This window comes from Aquarana catesbeiana, linkage group LG05 (assembly GCF_042186555.1).
Source record: "Aquarana catesbeiana isolate 2022-GZ linkage group LG05, ASM4218655v1, whole genome shotgun sequence".
NCBI classification, from domain to species: domain Eukaryota; kingdom Metazoa; phylum Chordata; class Amphibia; order Anura; family Ranidae; genus Aquarana; species Aquarana catesbeiana.
The window spans coordinates 279,860,918-279,879,760 of record NC_133328.1 but is presented as its reverse complement, the minus strand read 5'-3'; positions in this window follow the sequence as shown (position 1 = coordinate 279,879,760).

The window sequence follows — 18,843 nt, the reverse complement described above, 5'->3', positions numbered from 1 at the left end:
TGACATAACATGTGTGGGGGGTCGATGGAACGCCCAGGAAGAACCTGCCGCCTCCTACAAGTTGGCAACTTTCCTGACTTACTAGCAAGGTTCGTGGTCTCGCCCACATGTCCCCTGAACCTACTAGGGACCGATGTTCTATCCAGACTCCAAGCTTCCATTTCCTTCCAACCTGATGGTGGTGTTCTGATCACTTCACCGCTAGCCATGATGCTGATGATGCCTCAGCACTCTGCTCCATTCCCCTTCTATTATCCCTAAATCTGCAAATCGAAGCTGAAATTCCTCAAGAAGTTTTGAATCGGGTCCCCACATGCCTGTGGTCCACAGGGCCTGAAGTCATTTGAAGGTCCCACCAGTCATGGGGCAACTGAAGCCTGGGGCACCCCTGCCCAGGAAACCACAATACCCTTTGAAGCCAGCTCAGTCAGCATCCATTTCAAAGCAGGTTGAGGCCCTCTTGTCAAATGGGGCCCTGGTACCCTGCACATCTCCCTGTAACACACCACTGTTCCCAGTGAAGAAACAAACTGCAAAAGGGGAACCAGAGAAATACAGGATGGTGCAGGACCTCAGGGCAGTGAACAAAGCCACCATATTGGAGACACCTATCGTACCCAATCCCCATACATTGTTGGCGGGAATACCACCCACAGCAAAGTACTTCACAGTGGTGGACCTGGCGAACGCCTTCTTTAGTGTCCCCCTTGACCCCTGTTGCCAGTACCTCTTTTCCTTCACCCACGAGGGGCGGAGCTATACCTGGACTGTTATGCCCCAGGGGGCCCAGAACTCCCCCACCCAATTTGCCAAAGCAATGGCTCTCATCCTGGACACTTGGATGAAACTACACCCAGACATTGTGCTTCTCCAATATGTAGATAACCTCCTGCTGTGTGCAGATACCTTCGGTGACGCCTCCATCTTTTCAGAACGCCTCCTTCGCTACCTGGCTGAACAAGGATGCAAGGCATCAAAGCAGAAAGTCCAGTGGTGTAGAGAGAAAGTGATTTTCTTAGGCCATTGTATCTCCCAAGGTACCCGGCATCTCACTGAAGAAAGGGTTGCTGCAACTAAGGCCATCCCCCTGCCTCAAGGTCAAAAGCCCCTACACGCCTTCCTAGGACTGATCTCCCACTGCCGTTCTTGGATCCCGGAAGCCTCTCTCCTGATGCAACCTCTCTATGATGCCTTGAAGTCTGACCCCTTCCTACTTTCCCCAGAAGCTGTGAACAACTTTGGAACTCGGAAGGAGATCCTTCCAACAGCCCCTGCTTTGGGCCTACCAGACTACGAAAAGACTTTCAAACTGTTTGTCTCAGAGAGACAAGGATATGCCACATGAGTCCTGGCTCGGGCCCATGGCAATAGACTTAGACCCATTGGATATTACTCCGGCCAGCTGGACTCAGTGGCCAGGGGGGGACCCTCCTGTCTGAGAGCCGTTTTTGCAGCCCAAATTCTTTTGGACAAGACTGCGGACCTCGTGCTGGGTCATCCTTTAATACTCCTCGCTCCTCATGACATAACTGCTATACTGAACCAAATCCAGCCCAAGCACTTGTCTGCACAGAGGCACCTCAGACTCCAGTGTGCCTTGCTCCTCCCCGACAACATCACCATCCTCCGATGTGATACCCTCAACCCATCCACTCTGCTTCCTCTTCTCGAGGGGGGAGCCTCTTTGAAAGAAGATTCTCACCGCACCGCCCATGACTGCTTTGAAGTGATGAAGATGGAAACGTCACACCTACCGACAGTCAAAGAAACTGCCCTTAAATATCCCGACTTGACCATTTTTGTGGATGGTTCCAGGTATGCAGATAGTGCTGGACGGTACCACATGGAATACGCAGTCACCACAGAAGACACAGTTCTCCAGGCTTCAGCATTACCCCCCTCCATGTCTGCCCAAGAAGCAGAACTCCAGGCTTTAACTATGGCATGCAAATTGGCAGAAGGAAGAAGAGCTAACATTTACACAGACTCAAGATATGCCCTGGGTGTGGCCTGTGATTTCAGGATCCTTTAGAAGACCAGGGGGTTCCTGACAGCAGCAGGAACACCTGTAAAACACAGCACTGCTATCAAGGGCTTGATGGATGCCTTACTTCTCCCAACACAAGTGGCAATACTTAAAGTAAAGGCACACGGCAAGTTGGTGTCCCAGGAAGCATGGGGCAATCACCTGGCAGATACTGCTGTGAAACAAGCTGCAGATGGAACACAAGAAGTGGTCAGCAGAATGGATGCACCTATCCTGGATGACCCAATAGACAGCCCAGAAGAGACTGCGCAAACTGCCATGATTCTACAAACTTCTCCTGTGAACAAAACTCACCTCAAGGAACAACAGGAGGCAGCTGACAAAGAAGAAAAGGAAGTGTGGATCAAGAAAGGAGCCACAGAAGTTGAGGGAATCATGGAGTTGAACATGAGACCTTGCCTACCACGATCTATGTTTCCTGCAGTAGTACAGTGGGCCTACGGTGCCTCCCACCTGTCTAAAACCCTGATGAACGCCCTAATCAACAAATACTACCTGGCCCCAGGTATCACCCCACTTACTAACAACTTCTGTAAATCATGCGCTATCTGTGTTAAATGTAATCCTGGAAGAACAGAAAAGGTACCTTTGAAACATCTGACAAAAGCCCAATACCCCTTCCAGAGGATACAGATCGACCACATCCAGATGCCGAAGAGTGGCCGATATGAGTACGCATTGGTCATCGTCTGCATGTTTTCTGGATAGCCAGAAGCTTATCCCGTCACCAACATGACAGCGAAAACTACCGCAAAAAGACTTTTGACAGAAATGGTGTGCAGATATGGTGTCCCAGAGGTTATAGAGAGTGACCAGGGGCCGGCTTTCACGGCCTCAGTAACCAAGGAGATATGGACAGCCTTAGGGGTCACACTAGCTTTCCACACCCCATACCATCCTCAGAGTAGTGGGAAGGTGGAAAGACTGAATGGCACAATAAAGTCTAGAATGCTGAAAATGTCTCAAGAAACAGGAATGAGTTGACCAGATAGCCAGTTCAGTGTTCAGTGTTGGGTACACCCCAAGGGGAAATCATGGTTTGTCACCCTATGAGATATTGTTTGGTTCAGCCCCCAGACTGGGTTGTTATTTTCCACAACAGTTGCAACTTCAATCTGATGTATTAACTGATTATGTGACTGCTTTATCTCGAGAATTAACCCGTATCCATTCGCAAGTGTTCTCTTGCATTCTAGATCCTGAGTTAGATATAGGATCGCACAAGCTGGTCCCTGGTGATTGAGTCCTGGTAAAGAAGTTTGTGAGGAAACACACCCTTGAACCCAGATATGATGGTCCTTTCCAAGTCCTTCTGACAAATACCACATCAGTAAAAATGTCCGGAAGGAACTCCTTATATTCTTTTATAACTCATCCAATACGCATGTTGCCACTTTCATATCCCCTTATAATAAGATACTTTCAGGTACTGATTACAGTGTCCAGTTCAATGAGAACATACTGTGTATGTATGTGTCACTGACACCTACTGGGCAACAACTGTGATTATTGGGGAGCAGTGGGTTGGAACACTGGGGATGAAAAATGGGGGTACAAGCCCAAAACCACCCAGAATAGAAAAGACAAAAATGGGAAGTCACTCTTAGATAGGATGACAATCAACAAACACACAGATCAATATTTCACCAAAGAGTTCAGACTGACCATTGAGAATCCCAGCCCAGGGGACAGTGGGACCTATGTATTGGGCCTATGGTGGGGAAATGGGTATTACGGTTTTATAAAACCTTTCCAACTGAAAGACATGTTCAATAACCCAGAGTGGACAGTTCCCCAATCTACATCCAACTCTAACCCCCTAAAACCTCACATGCAAACATTAGGGGACATGGTGGCCATAGCAGACCCTACCTTTGAGGACACCATGGCTGCAGAAACCGGTTTCTCAGATGTCAACTTGTAGCTCGATTGAGGTACAATGCAGGGAAGCACAATAAGACCAACTGTTTTGTGTGTGGGGGGCTAAACCACATTTAGGAACAGTGCCCCTTAATGTACTCCCAGAACATGAGACCTGTGTCCTTAGCCTATTCACCAACACAACCACTAACTACTCCCAGTGTGAGCATTGGAAAAAAGGGTACCCCATAGTCACTAAGGCTCCCAAGCTAGCAGAAGGTATCACCATATATCCTGGCAATTACACATGTTATGGAAAGTACTATGGAGCAGGAAAGCCCCTTGGAAATTTCACCGAAGGTTACTGTGAGTCCTACAGTGTGGTGTCTGCAGATCTAGCGCAAAATCAAGTTCAGTCCTTAGTGGACGTGTACTGGATCTGTGGGGACATGAAAATTAGAAGTAGAATGACAGGACAGTGGACAGGAGAATGTTCAATGGCTAAAGCCATTATGCCCCTGCATATTCTCTCAGAGAACCCATGGCCAGAAGCTAGCAATGTACCCAAACCCAACAGAAGACCCAGGAGTGCCCCAGCAGGAAGTTTTGACCCCCACATATACATAGATGCCATAGGGGTCCCAAGGGGGGTCCCAGATGAGTTTAAAGCAAGAGACCAAGTAGCAGCAGGGTTTGAGTCACTGATTCCCATTATCACTGTAAATAAGAATGTAGACTGGATAAATTACATCTACTATAACGAACAAAGATTTGTTAATTACACCAGAGATGCACTCCAGGGTTTAGCCGAACAGTTGGAAGCGGCCTCACAGATGACCTTCCAAAACCGTATGGACTTAGACATGCTCCTGGCTGAGAAGGGGGGTGTATGTAAGATGATCCCCGAGACCATCACATGCTGTACTTACATCCCAGACAACACAAATGGTAAAGTGACTTTAGCCATCCAGAAACTTGAGGACTTGTCCAAAGAACTAAAACAGAATTCGGGGCTCACCAACCCCTGGGATCAGTGTTTTACCTGCATAAAGGGAGGATGGCAGGGATTGTTGACCCAGATAGGACTAGCTATCCTGGTAATGGCAGCTATAATCTGCTGCGTTCTCCCCTGCATCAGGAAATGTGTGGAAAAGGCTGTTGACCAAACTACCCCCACGTTCATGAACCAAGAGATACCAGATGATGATGACGATGTTTATGTAAGGCTTGATGAAAATTATGATGAAAATTATGTGTTACATTCCGTTACAGTCACGCTCCCCTGAGGTGCAACACCATAGGGCTATAGGGACAGATAGCACCTGGCCGCACTCCTCCAGCTGTATCGAGGGGGGTAGTGAACTAGTCGCTGCTCTTTCTCTACATACGGCTTAAAAGATTTGCAGAGGGGGATTTTATGAAATAAGCATTTCAAGGGGGGAACTGTAATGGATGTGACTATGAGTGTTATGGTGAAATGCCTATTTCCAATATAACCATATAGATATATGTGCTTACTTCAGCCTCTGCTATCAGCCTTAACCATATTCAATTAGATGTCTGCCAGCTTACCCTCCCCTTTCATGTGGAACTGCAAGAGATAAGAACAAATTAAAGAAGATTGCGCCTGTTTTCAAGAACTGGAAATAAGAAACCCTATTTAGCTATGATAGGTTGCTATTCCCTTATATAGATATAACCCAGCTAAAAGCTTATACTTTGTCACAATAATGAATATGTATATCTTGCAGTCCGCATACGCTTGTCTTATTTGATATTTGATTTGATAACAAAATATCTGGCTCACGGTATATTAGCCAGGGTCCAGGAAGTAATAAAGGAGAAGTATCAATCTACTGAACTCGTGTATGTCTCAGTAATTTACTTCAAGTGTGCACACTTTTACATTGAAGGTTAATTTGGTCAGGGGGACAGAAACAAAAGTACCGAACGGTTCTGGTTCGGTCCAAAACATGCGTTTTGGTCAAAATGTATGAAGAGTAATTACTTTTTTTTAAAAAGTTATAACAGAAACTAAGAAAAACAAAACTTTTTCAAAATTTTCGGTCTTTTTTTTATTTGTAGCGCAAAAAATAAAAACCCCAGGGGCGATTAAATACCACCAAAAGAAAGCTCTATTTGTGTGAAAAATGATACAAATTGTATCTTGGTACAGTGTTGCATAACTGAGTAATTCTCATTCAAAGTGTGAGAGCACTGAAAGCTGAAATTTGGCCTGGGTAGGAAGAAGGGGAAAGTGCCCAGTATTGAGGTGGTTAAAGAACCAAATCTCATACACTGGAAAAATTGTTATCCCTGTATTGAAGAAAGTTTCCCCCAGCATCCCTAATGCTTCATTGTGGCTATGAGGTAGAAGACTGTGTAGGAAAAAACTGTGTGTTGGGAATGTGTAGAAGACTAGAATTTAGTGTCCTGAATTGACCTCCACATTTACTTTTAAATCCTTCTGAATATTCCAGGGCTACTACCATGTTCCATCTTTCTGACTTGGCATCTCTGAAAAAACTTGTGAAGAAGCAACTTTTGCTATTAGCTGATCACCCTAATTTAACTGTCAGTGCCTCCAGGTCCCAAGCTTTTACTTTATTATGTGGTACATTTTTTCTTTAGAAAGTGGCTAAAGCTGTTTTAGACATATACAGTATATGCTTTCATTGTTGCCTGAGCACCCTTAGTTTGCCTTATAGTACTGCCAGTTCTGAGAACTATTTTGCACAATTTTGCGCTTATTTTAGAGAATTGTCCTGATTATAGATTCAGAAATTCCAAGTTTTTGAAAAGTTTGACCAAGCCACAAATGATCAGACTTTTCATTTGAACACAATACTGTGTTCAAAAAGATAAAAAACATTCTGACATCCAGTACTTATTTAATACATCAGACCCATACTCTTGCATCATTTTCACCACACTTGGTTTCTCAGAGTTTATCTCATAATATAAAATGATAAACTAAATATGCAAATGAGGTTTTTTGACATTTACAAGAAAAAACTTGCACACTTACATCTAGTCTATGTCTTCCAACTACATCAAAAAGACTAGTGCATGTATTACCATACACAAATTAATATTAAGTTCAAAGGAAATTAAGCTAGCAGGGATACAGTTAACTAAAAATAGATGGTGTTCCTGCCCTCTAAAGTTTGAGAATGCAGATGTTTAAACTGTGTGAAGGGCAGTTTGAAAGCATTCAACCCTGTGAATTATTTTAAATAGATGGAATAAAACCACTTCTCTTTAGCATCTAGATCCTCAGAGCTAAAATATTTGACATTGACTCTAAAAAAGCACTGAAGACTGTATGCTTCATTGAATTGAAACTAGAAAAAATTGTCATCTTTTAAGATTTGCATCACTACTCTTCTGAGATTTCTGTGGTTTTATGTTTCTCCACGTGTCACGCAAACATATATATATATATATATATATATATATATATATATATATATATATATATATATATAATATTCAGTAATCTTTTTTTTTTTTTTTTTTTTTTTCCAATTTATTTTTTATTAACTGTAAAGCAACATTACAGATATACAGATACATCAATATTGGGAAAGTATAATACCATTACAGTAGTAAATAACCAGTATATAAAGAATAAACCAACAGCGAACTAATAGTCTAAACCAGGATTAAATTGACACTGTTGATGACATAATGTGAAGGAGTTAAGTGAATAGAATATTACTCTAGTATTTGTTGGGAGGGTAGGGATTATGCTTCACAGACTAGAAGCTTATAACGGGAGGAGTGTTAATAATGATGGTTTGACTTTTTGAGATACCAAATTATTGGTGAACACGCATCGATTGTGATATAGGTAAGTTAGGGAGTTTAGTTCTCTTAAGTACACGTTGGTTCATATGTGCCTGTGTGTGTCCAGCACACTCTGTACTTTTATCCTGGTTTGTGGGTTAATTGAGGGGGGGGGGGGGGGGATGGGAAAATGATAATGGGTAACAGGAGTTGAGGGGGTAATGGGTTTGTGTTGTTGTCAGAAGACGTTGGGAAGATGTTTTGGTTTTAATTGGTAACTATTAGTTTATATTTTTGTGTATGTGGTTTTGTAGGGAGAATCAATTGAGTTTTCTCCTGTGAGGTTTTGGCGTACTGTAACTGTCTCCAGGATATTGGCCGGTTTAAGCGTTTTGAATTGTTTTTGGAATAGATTTATGGTTTAGTGGTTCTCTTAATTAAAGGGTCACGTGTTTAGATATGCATCTTTTGCAGGTATTCTGTAGTTGTTTTAAAGTGGATCCAGCAGGCCCAGAGCGTGGTGAACTTATGTGGTATGTTTCGGGATATTGCAATAAGTTCTTCCATTTCTGCAATTCTGTTTATTCTTGTAAACCAGTCTGATATAGAGGGGATTTTTGGAGTGCCCCATAGCGGTGGTATGCACATTTTCGCTGCGTTTACTAGCATCATAGCTAGTGATCTAAAGTATGATGTAACATTTGGTTGCTGAAGGTGCAGAAGGAATAGTGCAGGTGAGTAGTCTAGCTTATATGTAGTGATTTTTTCGATTAGTTTATGGACTTGAGTCCAGAAAACCTGGATTCTAGGGCAGTTCCACCAAATGTGTAGGAGGTCACCTACTTCATTCTGGCATCTCCAGCACTTGTTTGATTGGGATATATTTATCCTGTGTAAGATGGAAGGGGTGCGATACCAACGTGAGATTATTTTGTAGTTTGTCTCTTGGGTAGAGACATTTATAGAACCTTTGTGTGTTATTCGGTATATTGTGTCCCAAGCATTATCTGAAATTGTTATGTTTAGATCCTTGTTCCAGGCTTTACAGGCTATTCCCTCATCCGTCTTGGTGTTATTCCAGAGCATGTTATGTACCAGGGAGATAGTGTGGCGTTGTGGTGTGCTGCTAAGGCATATTTTTTCAAATTCGGTAGGGGTTTCGGACAGGTCTGTCTTACTTTTTATGCTGTCTACGAAATGCCTGAGTTGCCAATAGTGCATTATGCTTAATTTGTGCGTGGTCCATGTCGTCTCTATTTGTTCCCGAGTCAGCAATTTGCCTTCATGAATGACATGATGTATACGTATGCCTATGTCAGGTTGTGTGTTGGATAATGGATGGCGTACCATTCCCGGGGCAAATTGTGGATTGAACAAAATTGGTGTGAGGCGGCCTGGAGTGTTGGTAAACTTGAATATGCGGTTGGACTGCACAAAGCATTCCAACGTGGGGCCTATTGTTGGATGAGTCACAAAGGTTTTTGGTATAAGGGTGTGTTTGATCCACGGTGACCCAGCAATGGGGTGATGGGCGAAGGAGTTTTCTAATGCTACCCAATCTTTTGTCTTTTGGTTCGTATGCCAGTCGACAATCCGTTGCAAGTGACATGTCCAATAGTAATGTTGTATGTCAGGTAGGCCTATTCCTCCTTTATCTTTTGGTTTTATTAATTGGTTGTATCTAATTCTGGGGTGTTTATGGTTCCAAATGAAAGTTTTAATGATTTTGGAAATCGATCGCAGGAACGTTGTTGGAAGTTTAATGGGGATCGTTTGAAGAAGGTAGAGTATGCGCGGTAGAATATTCATCTTGATTATGGCCGTCCTTCCGAACCAAGAAAAATTTGATTTGTTCCATTTCTTTAGGTCATCTGTGATAGTTCTGAGCAAAGGAAGGAAGTTTTTAAGAAAGAGGTCTGGTAGGCTAGCAGGAAGTTGAATTCCCAAATATGTCAGTGCATCTGATTTCCAGATAAATGGAAAGTTTTGCTTGCATTGTGACATCTGTTGTTTTGTTAGGGTTATGTTGAGAGCATGTGATTTCGAGAAATTGATTTTAAAATGGGTTAAGTACTGGAATAGTTTGAAGTCTTTTAGGAGATTAGGGATAGTGACAAGGGGGTTGGATAGGAATAGGAGGACATCATCCGCAAATGCGGCAAGCTTATAATTTTTCCCTGCTATAGTAAGGCCATGGATGTCTGGGTTATTTCGTATTCTACGTAGGAGGGGCTCAAGTGTGAGAACAAATAGGATGGGGGAGAGGGGGCATCCCTGACGTGTGCCGTTTTTTATTTGGAAGGCCTTTGACAGGAGTCCGTTTACTCGGACCTTCGCTTTTGGGTTCAAGTATAGGGATGATATAAAGTTTACCAAACGATCACCAAAACCGAGCTTCCGTAATACCGCTATGAGATAATCCCAGGCTAGCCTGTCAAAGGCCTTTTCAGCGTCTAATGATAGGAAAAAGCCAGGGGTTTTAGTGGTGGAGAGCCAGTGGTGAATATTTATGGCTTTAAGGGTGTTGTCCCTGGCCTCCCTTCCTGGGACAAACCCTACTTGATCTGTCGATATAAGATTTGGGATTAGAGGAAGTATGCGGTTGGCTATTATTTTTGCAAAGATTTTTAGGTCCGAATTCAGTAGGGAGATGGGTCGATAGTTTGAGGCTAACTCACTGTCTTTGCCAGGTTTGGGGATTACACATATATGTGCTTCGAAAAGGGTGTTGGATGTTGTAATGGGTTGTGATAGCAGGTTGAAGGCTCTTAAATAGGGGATCGTTAATAAATTTGAGAAAGTTTTGTAATATGTCATGCAAAACCCATCTGGGCCAGGACTTTTACCTGCTTTCATTTGTTTTATAGCTGAGAGAAATTCTTCTCCTGCTATGGGGCCATCTATTAGTTTAGCTTGTTCCGAGGAAATAGGGCTAGGACTGTTCTGTGCGAGGAATTCTGTGATGATATCTTCACGTGTTTTATTGTCCGAGTATGGTTTTTGTTCAGGGGGAAGGTTGTATAAATCTGAATAGTACTGGGCAAAATGGTTTGCGATGTCGTCACTTTTGGACAGCGTTGTGGTAGTGGAGGATCTAATTTTGTGTATTGTGTTGTTTGCTTTTTTGGCTTGTAATGCTCTGGCCAGAAGTTTACCATTTTTGTTACTTTGCTCATAAAAGAGTTTTTGGGACAGGATAAAGTTTTTCCTGGTCTTTTTCCCTAGTTCTTCTTTGAGGAGGTTGCGTGTTTGTTCCAGTTCCTGTAGTGTGGAACGGGCCTTGGTCTGTTTGTGTGTCTGTTCTAGTTTCTGTATTTTGTTTAGTAGGGCATTAATTGTTTCCTGTTGGGAACGCTTACGTATGGCTGCAAGTTTGATTAGTGCTCCCCTGACCACGCATTTGTGGGCTTCCCATTGGGTCATGTGTGACGTGTCGGGAGTATTGTTCATTACAAAGAAGTCCTTGATGTATGTCGCAATGTCGGCCATATGTAAAGGGTTTGTGAGTAATGATGTGTCTAATCTCCAGATATTGGTGCGTTGTGTTTGTTCCGGAAATGTTAAGGTTGCTGTGATGGGGTTATGATCAGATAGGAACGTAGGTTCGATGGTTGCTTCAGATAAGAGTGGCAGATCATTTTGTGTGATAAACAGATAATCTATTCTGGAGTGTCGGTCATGTGGTCTGGAGTAAAAGGTAAAGTCCCTGTCGCTGGGATGTAAGGTGCGCCAAGAGTCGTGTAAGAGTAAGTCTTGTAGTTGGGCTTTGATCTGTTTAAGAGCTTTGAATGTAAGGGAAGATGTTCCAGAGGATGTATCTTCGAGTGGGTTAAGAGCAACGTTAAAATCTCCTCCAAGTAAGAGGATGCCTGACTGGAAGGGGGCTAGGGTTAGAGCTAACTCACGAAAAAAGCTCACTTGACCCGAGTTCGGGCTGTAAATGTTGGCTATCGTAATAGGCCTGCTCCATATTGTGCCTTTGATAAGGACGTATCGTCCGGAACCATCTATTTGTGAGTCCGTCACTATTAAAGGTGTATGTTTGGATACTAGGATTGATACTCCTTTCGTTTTAGCTGACGGATTGGTAGCGTGGAAGGTGTTTGGAAAGTTACTGTTTGAAAGCTTAGGTATTTGGTCAGTTCGGAAGTGCGTTTCCTGGAGTAGGACTATATCAGCTTTAATTTTTTTCATATATAGTAGGAGTTGTGCTCTTTTCTCGGGAACATTAAGCCCTTTTGCATTTAAGGAGACTATCTTGAGTTTATTTTTCGTGGGCGGTTGATTCATTATGGGTATTTTTATGTTTGTTGTGCGTCACTGTTTGTGTGTTATAGGTGATGTATGATTTGTCTCTTCTGACTAACAAAGAGATTGGAAGTAGTGAAGCAGAGGGGGGGAGGGGGGGAGTATGGGGTAGATCAGGGGGATGTAGAGAGATCTACTGAGGGGAAGATACTTGTGTACGTATAGGTGTAGGTTGTTCCGACGGCAGGGATAGGCCCGCTAACCTGCCTTAAGTAGGTAATAGTGTGTCGGAAAAAGTCAGCACAGGTTTTGTAGCTGTGCTGTTGCAGGGTATGGTAGGACTGTTGAGGATAGTTGTATCAAGTATACAATAGTTATAAGTATTTAACCTCGTGGCTACTCGTACGGTCATCCTGCTGGATAGGATATGGATAGGAGAGTTATTAGTGGTAGAAAGATGTCACTTACAGGGGTGATTAGTTGCTGAAGCTGTTTCAGAACGAGTTGAATGAGTACATTTTGGGTTTGTATAAGTGTCGATTGGAGATATATGGACCTTGTGAAGAATCACATGGGGTTGGGGGTTTTGTCATAAAGTTAGTTAGGGGGGGGTAGGATATGTGTCATGTGATATGGTAAGGTATACACGATATTAAGCAGAATCTACATATACATATACATACATATTTCAGACCTATATATCCAGGGTAATCGGGCTTGTCTGTTAGAGCATAATGTCTTTTACCTTTCACATTGTTTCCCCTTTGTGGAGCCAGTGTGGTTTAGCTTCGTTGGAAGAATCCCATGACGGAGAAAGCATTATTGCTCCGGTTGAAGACTCTCGTACGCACAAATAGTATGTATGAAATTCCATTTTTAATGATAGAATCTGTGAGGCTAACCAATGGCTGTGTTTTTGTGATTCCGTGTATACATTAGGCGGTAGAGCCGCTCGCTTTTTTTTTTTTTTTTTTTTTTGTTTGCTGTATTGCATACCCCTGATGGGGGTGTGTTGGTGTGGGGCCAACTTTTAAATCCTTGAACTAAACATGTAACCAAATATTTTAACAATCAGCAACTTTTAAAGTATTACATATAACCTCTTTTGTGGTTTGGACCACTCATATATACTCACATATACTTATGGTAATAATCAGCTTATGTTTAAGCATAAACCATTTTTAAGTAAGAGAAAAGAAAAAATTGGAGATACATCCTGTCCCCTTATAAAAAGAACTTTGGAGGTATCCTATTGGAACATACTCTAAAGGTGTGAAAGAAACTCTGGGTTATGTATCTTCATACATAAGGGGGGGGAGCAATGGATTAGAAATCTGGCAAGAGGACAGGATGTAGCTATAGCATGTCTAGTTACAGGCGTATATCTCAATACATTGTCTCTGAGAGGTTAGTATGATACTGTTGCCTGAAATGATTTGTTCAATTCCAGCCTATGATGGGTAGCTTGTTTTCACCTCTAGTGGCCCCGTTTGAGGATGTTGGGGTATGTTTAGAGTAGGGTGGTTGCCTTGTGAAGAGTCATGACACTTGCAGAGAAGGGATATGGGATCTGCCTATATGATTGTGGGCAGAATGTCCATGTGGGGTCCCATATTCTCAAGTAGAGTATATGCTCGTATCCATGTATAATGGTGATCGAACGTACCTTCATAACGGAAGTCACAAAACTTTCTTCCAGGTCGTGTCTAAGGCAGCATGGGTCATATTGACACTGGAACATCCTAAAATATAGGTAGACTTACCCCTTCGGGAGTTCTTTCGGGTATATTATGTCCATATATCTCTCTCAGGGGTGGGGAAGAGAACAGTAGTTCATCGTGACATGTTTAATCCTTTCTTGCCTTTCTATGAGCCGGTGATGCTGGGACACTGCCTTCTCTTGGGGAACGGCGGTTGGCTGGCGGAGGCGAGACACGTGTAGAAAGTCGACGTCTTCTGGTCGTAGACGGGTTTTCTCGCTGATAGGCCTCCATCGGTTCCTCTCGCTGTGGAGTGGCGATTCGCGGTTCTCTATGCCAGTCCGGGATCGAGATTGGTGGAATGCTTAGGGTCTCACAGAATAGGAATGCATCCTCTGGGTTCCTTAGGAGAGCGGTCCTTCCTCCAGAGCCAGCTTGTAGGCAAAAGGGGAATTTCCACCTATACGGGATATTCCTATCCCTCAGGGCATCTAGTATCGGGCGTAAGGCTCTGCGTTTGCTCAGTGTAATTTGAGACAAGTCATGGTATAGTTTGATTTCTGTGCCTCGGAATAAAATGTGATTCCTGAGTCTAGCTTGTCTCATGATTTCTTCCTTAAGCCTGAAGTTTGTGAGACAGCCTATGACATCTCTCGGGGGGTCTGTGTCTCTACCCCTGGGACGAAGTGCGCGGTGTAGGCGCTCCATATCTACGGGTGTTTCAGGTGGGCGTCCCAGGAGATCATTAAAGACATTTGTCACTGCTTGAAGAAGGTGATCTGGTTCAATTAATTCCGGGATTCCTCTGATTCTAATGTTATGACGGCGACCCCTGTTATCCAAATCTTCGACGTGTCTCTGTAGGTCTTGTATCTGTGTGGTATGTGTACTCAGGGAGCGTTGTGTGGCAGTAATGGCAGACTCATGGCGGTCAGTAATGTCTTCTACTTCTTCTAAGCGACCTGCCACCGCTTGCATGTCTAGTCTGAGTTCTGATATAGCTGCAGACAGAGTGTTCTTAATGTCTGCTGCTACTGATCTGAGGTCTTCTAAGCTGAGGCTGCCTGCGGCTGGGGATTGCGAGTCTCTGGTGCGTGTTCCCGGTCGCCTCGTGGGGCTGCTGTTTACCTCTCTGGAGGCCTGTGATGGCGGTGCCGGGTCTCGTGCTCGAGATCGGAATATCTCGGGAATATTGCCTGAGAGTTGTGTGTCTTGGTCCCGGGGCGATCGGGACCGGGAGGCTGACGAATCCCTGTCAGTTTTACCCATGGTGATGCTGGGTTTTCTCCCTGTTTGCTGAAGAGATGACCGAGGAGCAGCGGAGTGTGAGATCTAAGCAGCCATCTTCAGCCACGTCCAGGCCACGCCCCCCCAGTAATCTTATAAGTTTGTTAATCATAATAGCTAATGTTTTTGTAAAAATAATTATGGATATAAATGATAATAGTTGTAGTTTAAAAAAAAAAAAAAAACACATTGATTTAATGAATATACAGTGCCTTTAAAAAAGTATTCATACCCGTTGAAATGTTCCACATTTTGTCATGTTACAACCAAAAACTTAAATGTATTTTTTGGGGATTTTATGTGATAGACCAACACAAAGTGGCACAAAATTGTCACGTGGAAGGAAAATGATAAATGGTTTTTACATTTTTTTTACAAATAAATATGTGAAAAGTGTGGTGTCCGTTTGTATTAAGCCCCCTTTACTCTGATATCCCTAACTAAAATCTAGTGGAACCAATTGTCTTCAGACATCATCTAATTAGTAAATAGAGTCCACCTGTGTGTAATTTAATCTCAGTATAAATAAAGCTGTTCTGTGAAGCCCTCAGAGGTTTGTTAAAGAACTTTAGTGAATAAACAGCATCATGAAGGCCAAGGAACACACCAGACAGGTCAGGGATAAAGTTGTGGAGAAGTTTAAAGCAGAGTTAGGTTAAGAAAAAATATCCCAAGCTTTGAACATCTCACAGAGCACTGTTTAATCCATCATCCCAAAATGCAAAGAGTATGGCACAACTGCAAACCTACCAGGACATGGCCGTCCACCTAAACTGACAGGCCGGGCAAGGAGAGCATTTATCAGAGAAGCAGCCAAGAGGCCCATGGTAACTCTGGAGGAGCTGCAGAGATCCACAGCTCAGGTGAGAGAATCTGTCCAGGACAACTATTAGTCATGCACGCCACAAATCTGGCCTTTATGGAAGAGTGACAAGAAAGCCATAAGAAGTCCCGTTTGCAGTTTGCAATAAGCCATGTGGGGAACACAGCAAACATGTGGAAGAAGGTGATCAGGTCAGATGAGACCAAAATTGAACTGTGTGACCTAAAAGCAAAACGCTATGTGTGGCGGAAAACTAACACTGCACATCAATTTGAACACACCATCCCCACCGTGAAACATGGTGGTGGCAGCATGATGTTGTGGGGATACTTTTCTTCAGCAGGGACAGGAAAGCTGGTCAGAGTTGATGGGAGGATGGATGGAGCCAAATAATGGGCAATCATAGAAGAAAACCTGTTAGAGTCTGCAAAAGACTTGAGACTGGGGCAGAGGTTCACCTTCCAGCAGGACAACGATCATAAACATACAGCCAGAGCTACAATGGAATGGTTTAGATCAAAGCATATTCATGTATTAGAATGGCCCAGTCAAAGTCCAGACCTAAATCCAATTGAGAATCTGTGGCAAGACTTTAAAATTGCTGTTCACAGACACTCCCCAGCCAATCTGACAGAGCTTGAGCTATTTTGCATAGAAGAATGGGCAAAAATTTCACTCTCGAGATGTGCAAAGCTAGTAGAGACATCCCTAAAAAGACTTGCAGCTGTAACTGCAGCAAAAGGTGGTTCTACAAAGTATTGTCTGAGGGAGGCTGAATACAAATGCACACCACACTTTTCACATACCATATTTATTGGCGTATAACACGCACTTTTTTCCCCTTAAAATCAGGGGAAAATCGTGGGTGCATGTTATATGCCGATCCCCGCTAATTGTGATCTATCGGAGGCGATCGCCGCCGACATTCACATAGCGTGTAGTTTTAAATATGGCACCGCGGAGTTCGAAGGGACTCAGCGGAGCTGAACGAGCGCCGCCGAAATCACAGTGACTGGGCGGAGCCGAGATACACATAGTCGAGTGTTCTCGGCTCTTTCCAGCGCCGCTCACAGTCATGCCCAGTCCCGCCATTGGACCTGTGTTATGTCCATCATAGGGCGTAACTGGGCGGGACTGTGAGCGGTGCTGGAAAGAGCCGAGTACACTCGACTATGTGTATCTCGGCGGCGTTCGTTCAGCTCCATAGCGCCATATTTAAAACTACATGCTATGTCTATGTCGGCGGCGATCTGTCCAAGCATGGACATTGGGGGCAAGGCTGCACTGACCACTGGGGCAAGGCTGCACTGACCACTGGGGCAAAGCTGCACTGACAAGGCTGCACTGGGGCAAGGATGCACTGACAAGACTGCACTGGGGCAAAGCTGCACTGACAAGGCTGCAATGGACACTGGGGCAAGGCTGCACTGACACTGAAAAGGCTGGATTGACACTAACAAGGCTGCAGATGGACACAATAAGGCTGCATTGATGGGCATTTTAATGTAAGGTTTTTTTTCCTTAAACTTCCCTCCTAAAAGTTTTTTTCCTTAAAATTCTCTCCTAAACTTGGGGTGCATGTTATACGCCGGCGCGTGTTATACGCCCATAAATACGGTATTTATTTGTAAAGAAAAATGAAAAACATTTATCATTTTCCTTCCACTTGACAATTATGTGTCACTTTGTGTTGGTCTATGACATAAAATCCCAATAAAATGCATTTACATTTTTGGTTGTAACATGACAAAAAGTGGAAAATTTCAAGGCACTGTACCTATCTGATTAGTTATATTTAGTTTCTTATGCAGTAGTTTTATAAAAAATAAATATTTGTACATGGGCTAGCACAAAGGAGTTATTAAACAAAGAGACAACAACAATTCTTTCTTTAACCATTTATTAATTTGGTAATAAATATTGGCCATGGTGTTGTTCAAGGGTAACCTGTCAATGTTTAAATAAATACAAATAAATATGAAGCCATCTTGGCTATATAACCATCAGAATTTATACGGTGTCCATCCAGACAATGCTGGACGACTATTCCCCACCGACCGAGGCCAGGAGAGCAGCTGCTGGCTGAGGTCCCCCCAACACCATGGCATTCTCAATCAAACTTTGCAGACCCATATTGAAAATATCGATACCAATGTCTGATAGGTGCACCAAATCTTCCCTAAATAATCCTGGAATAAAACCCTCCAACTCTAAGTGGCGGAAGGACAAACTCCCAGATGATGCAAGGAAATTATGAATGGTCCTATTCAAACGTCTCCTAATTTTATCCACATAAAAGAAATTACCCCAGGGGGACCAAAGGAGCCTAGGGACCATTTCAGAAAAGGGCAAAATAGTACGAGGAAATAGCAGCTTGATGGCACAAAAATCGTTTTTCATCTCGCAAAGCAATTCCCACGTCCTAACCTTGCCAATATCGTTTGCTCCCAAATGAATAACCAAAACTACCGGGGCGGGCCAAATAGAAGATAAATATAGTAAATGGTCTCTAAGATTACGCCATCTCATACCCCTAACACCAGACCACAAAATCTTAAATTTGTTAAAGTCCAGACCTAAATTGCTGGAATAGCTCCTGGATGCAGCCAGCCTTTCAGCCCAATAAACGTAGGAGTGGCCTACAATCCAAATAATGTATTTAGGAGGATCTGAAAAATAAAAATCAGACAATTAACAATTCAGGGCGAACGTAAAGCTTATACCTATTACTAACCCATCTGCCAACCCTCTTTTGACTCTCAGGAGGGAAACCCAATAGGTTAGCCATAGTGGCAGCCCCAATTCTAAAGAAGTGTGATGAGAATTTCAAACCTGCTAGGTTAAGGCGCTTAATGCATGAGGAAAGCACAGCAGAAAATTGATATCTGGTCAAAGGAGACAAGTTCTGATGGATAAAGAAAGAACCGTCAAAGCAGGGTCTAACCGCTATATAATTGGCCATGTGGGCGACAGGGCATAGCAACAGGTTGGGAGAGGAGGCCAGAGATATCCACTTACCATTACCCAACCCAAAAGTTTTGGACCTGCAAATAAAAAGCCGTAGACCGTCCGGTTGCATGGACACATGA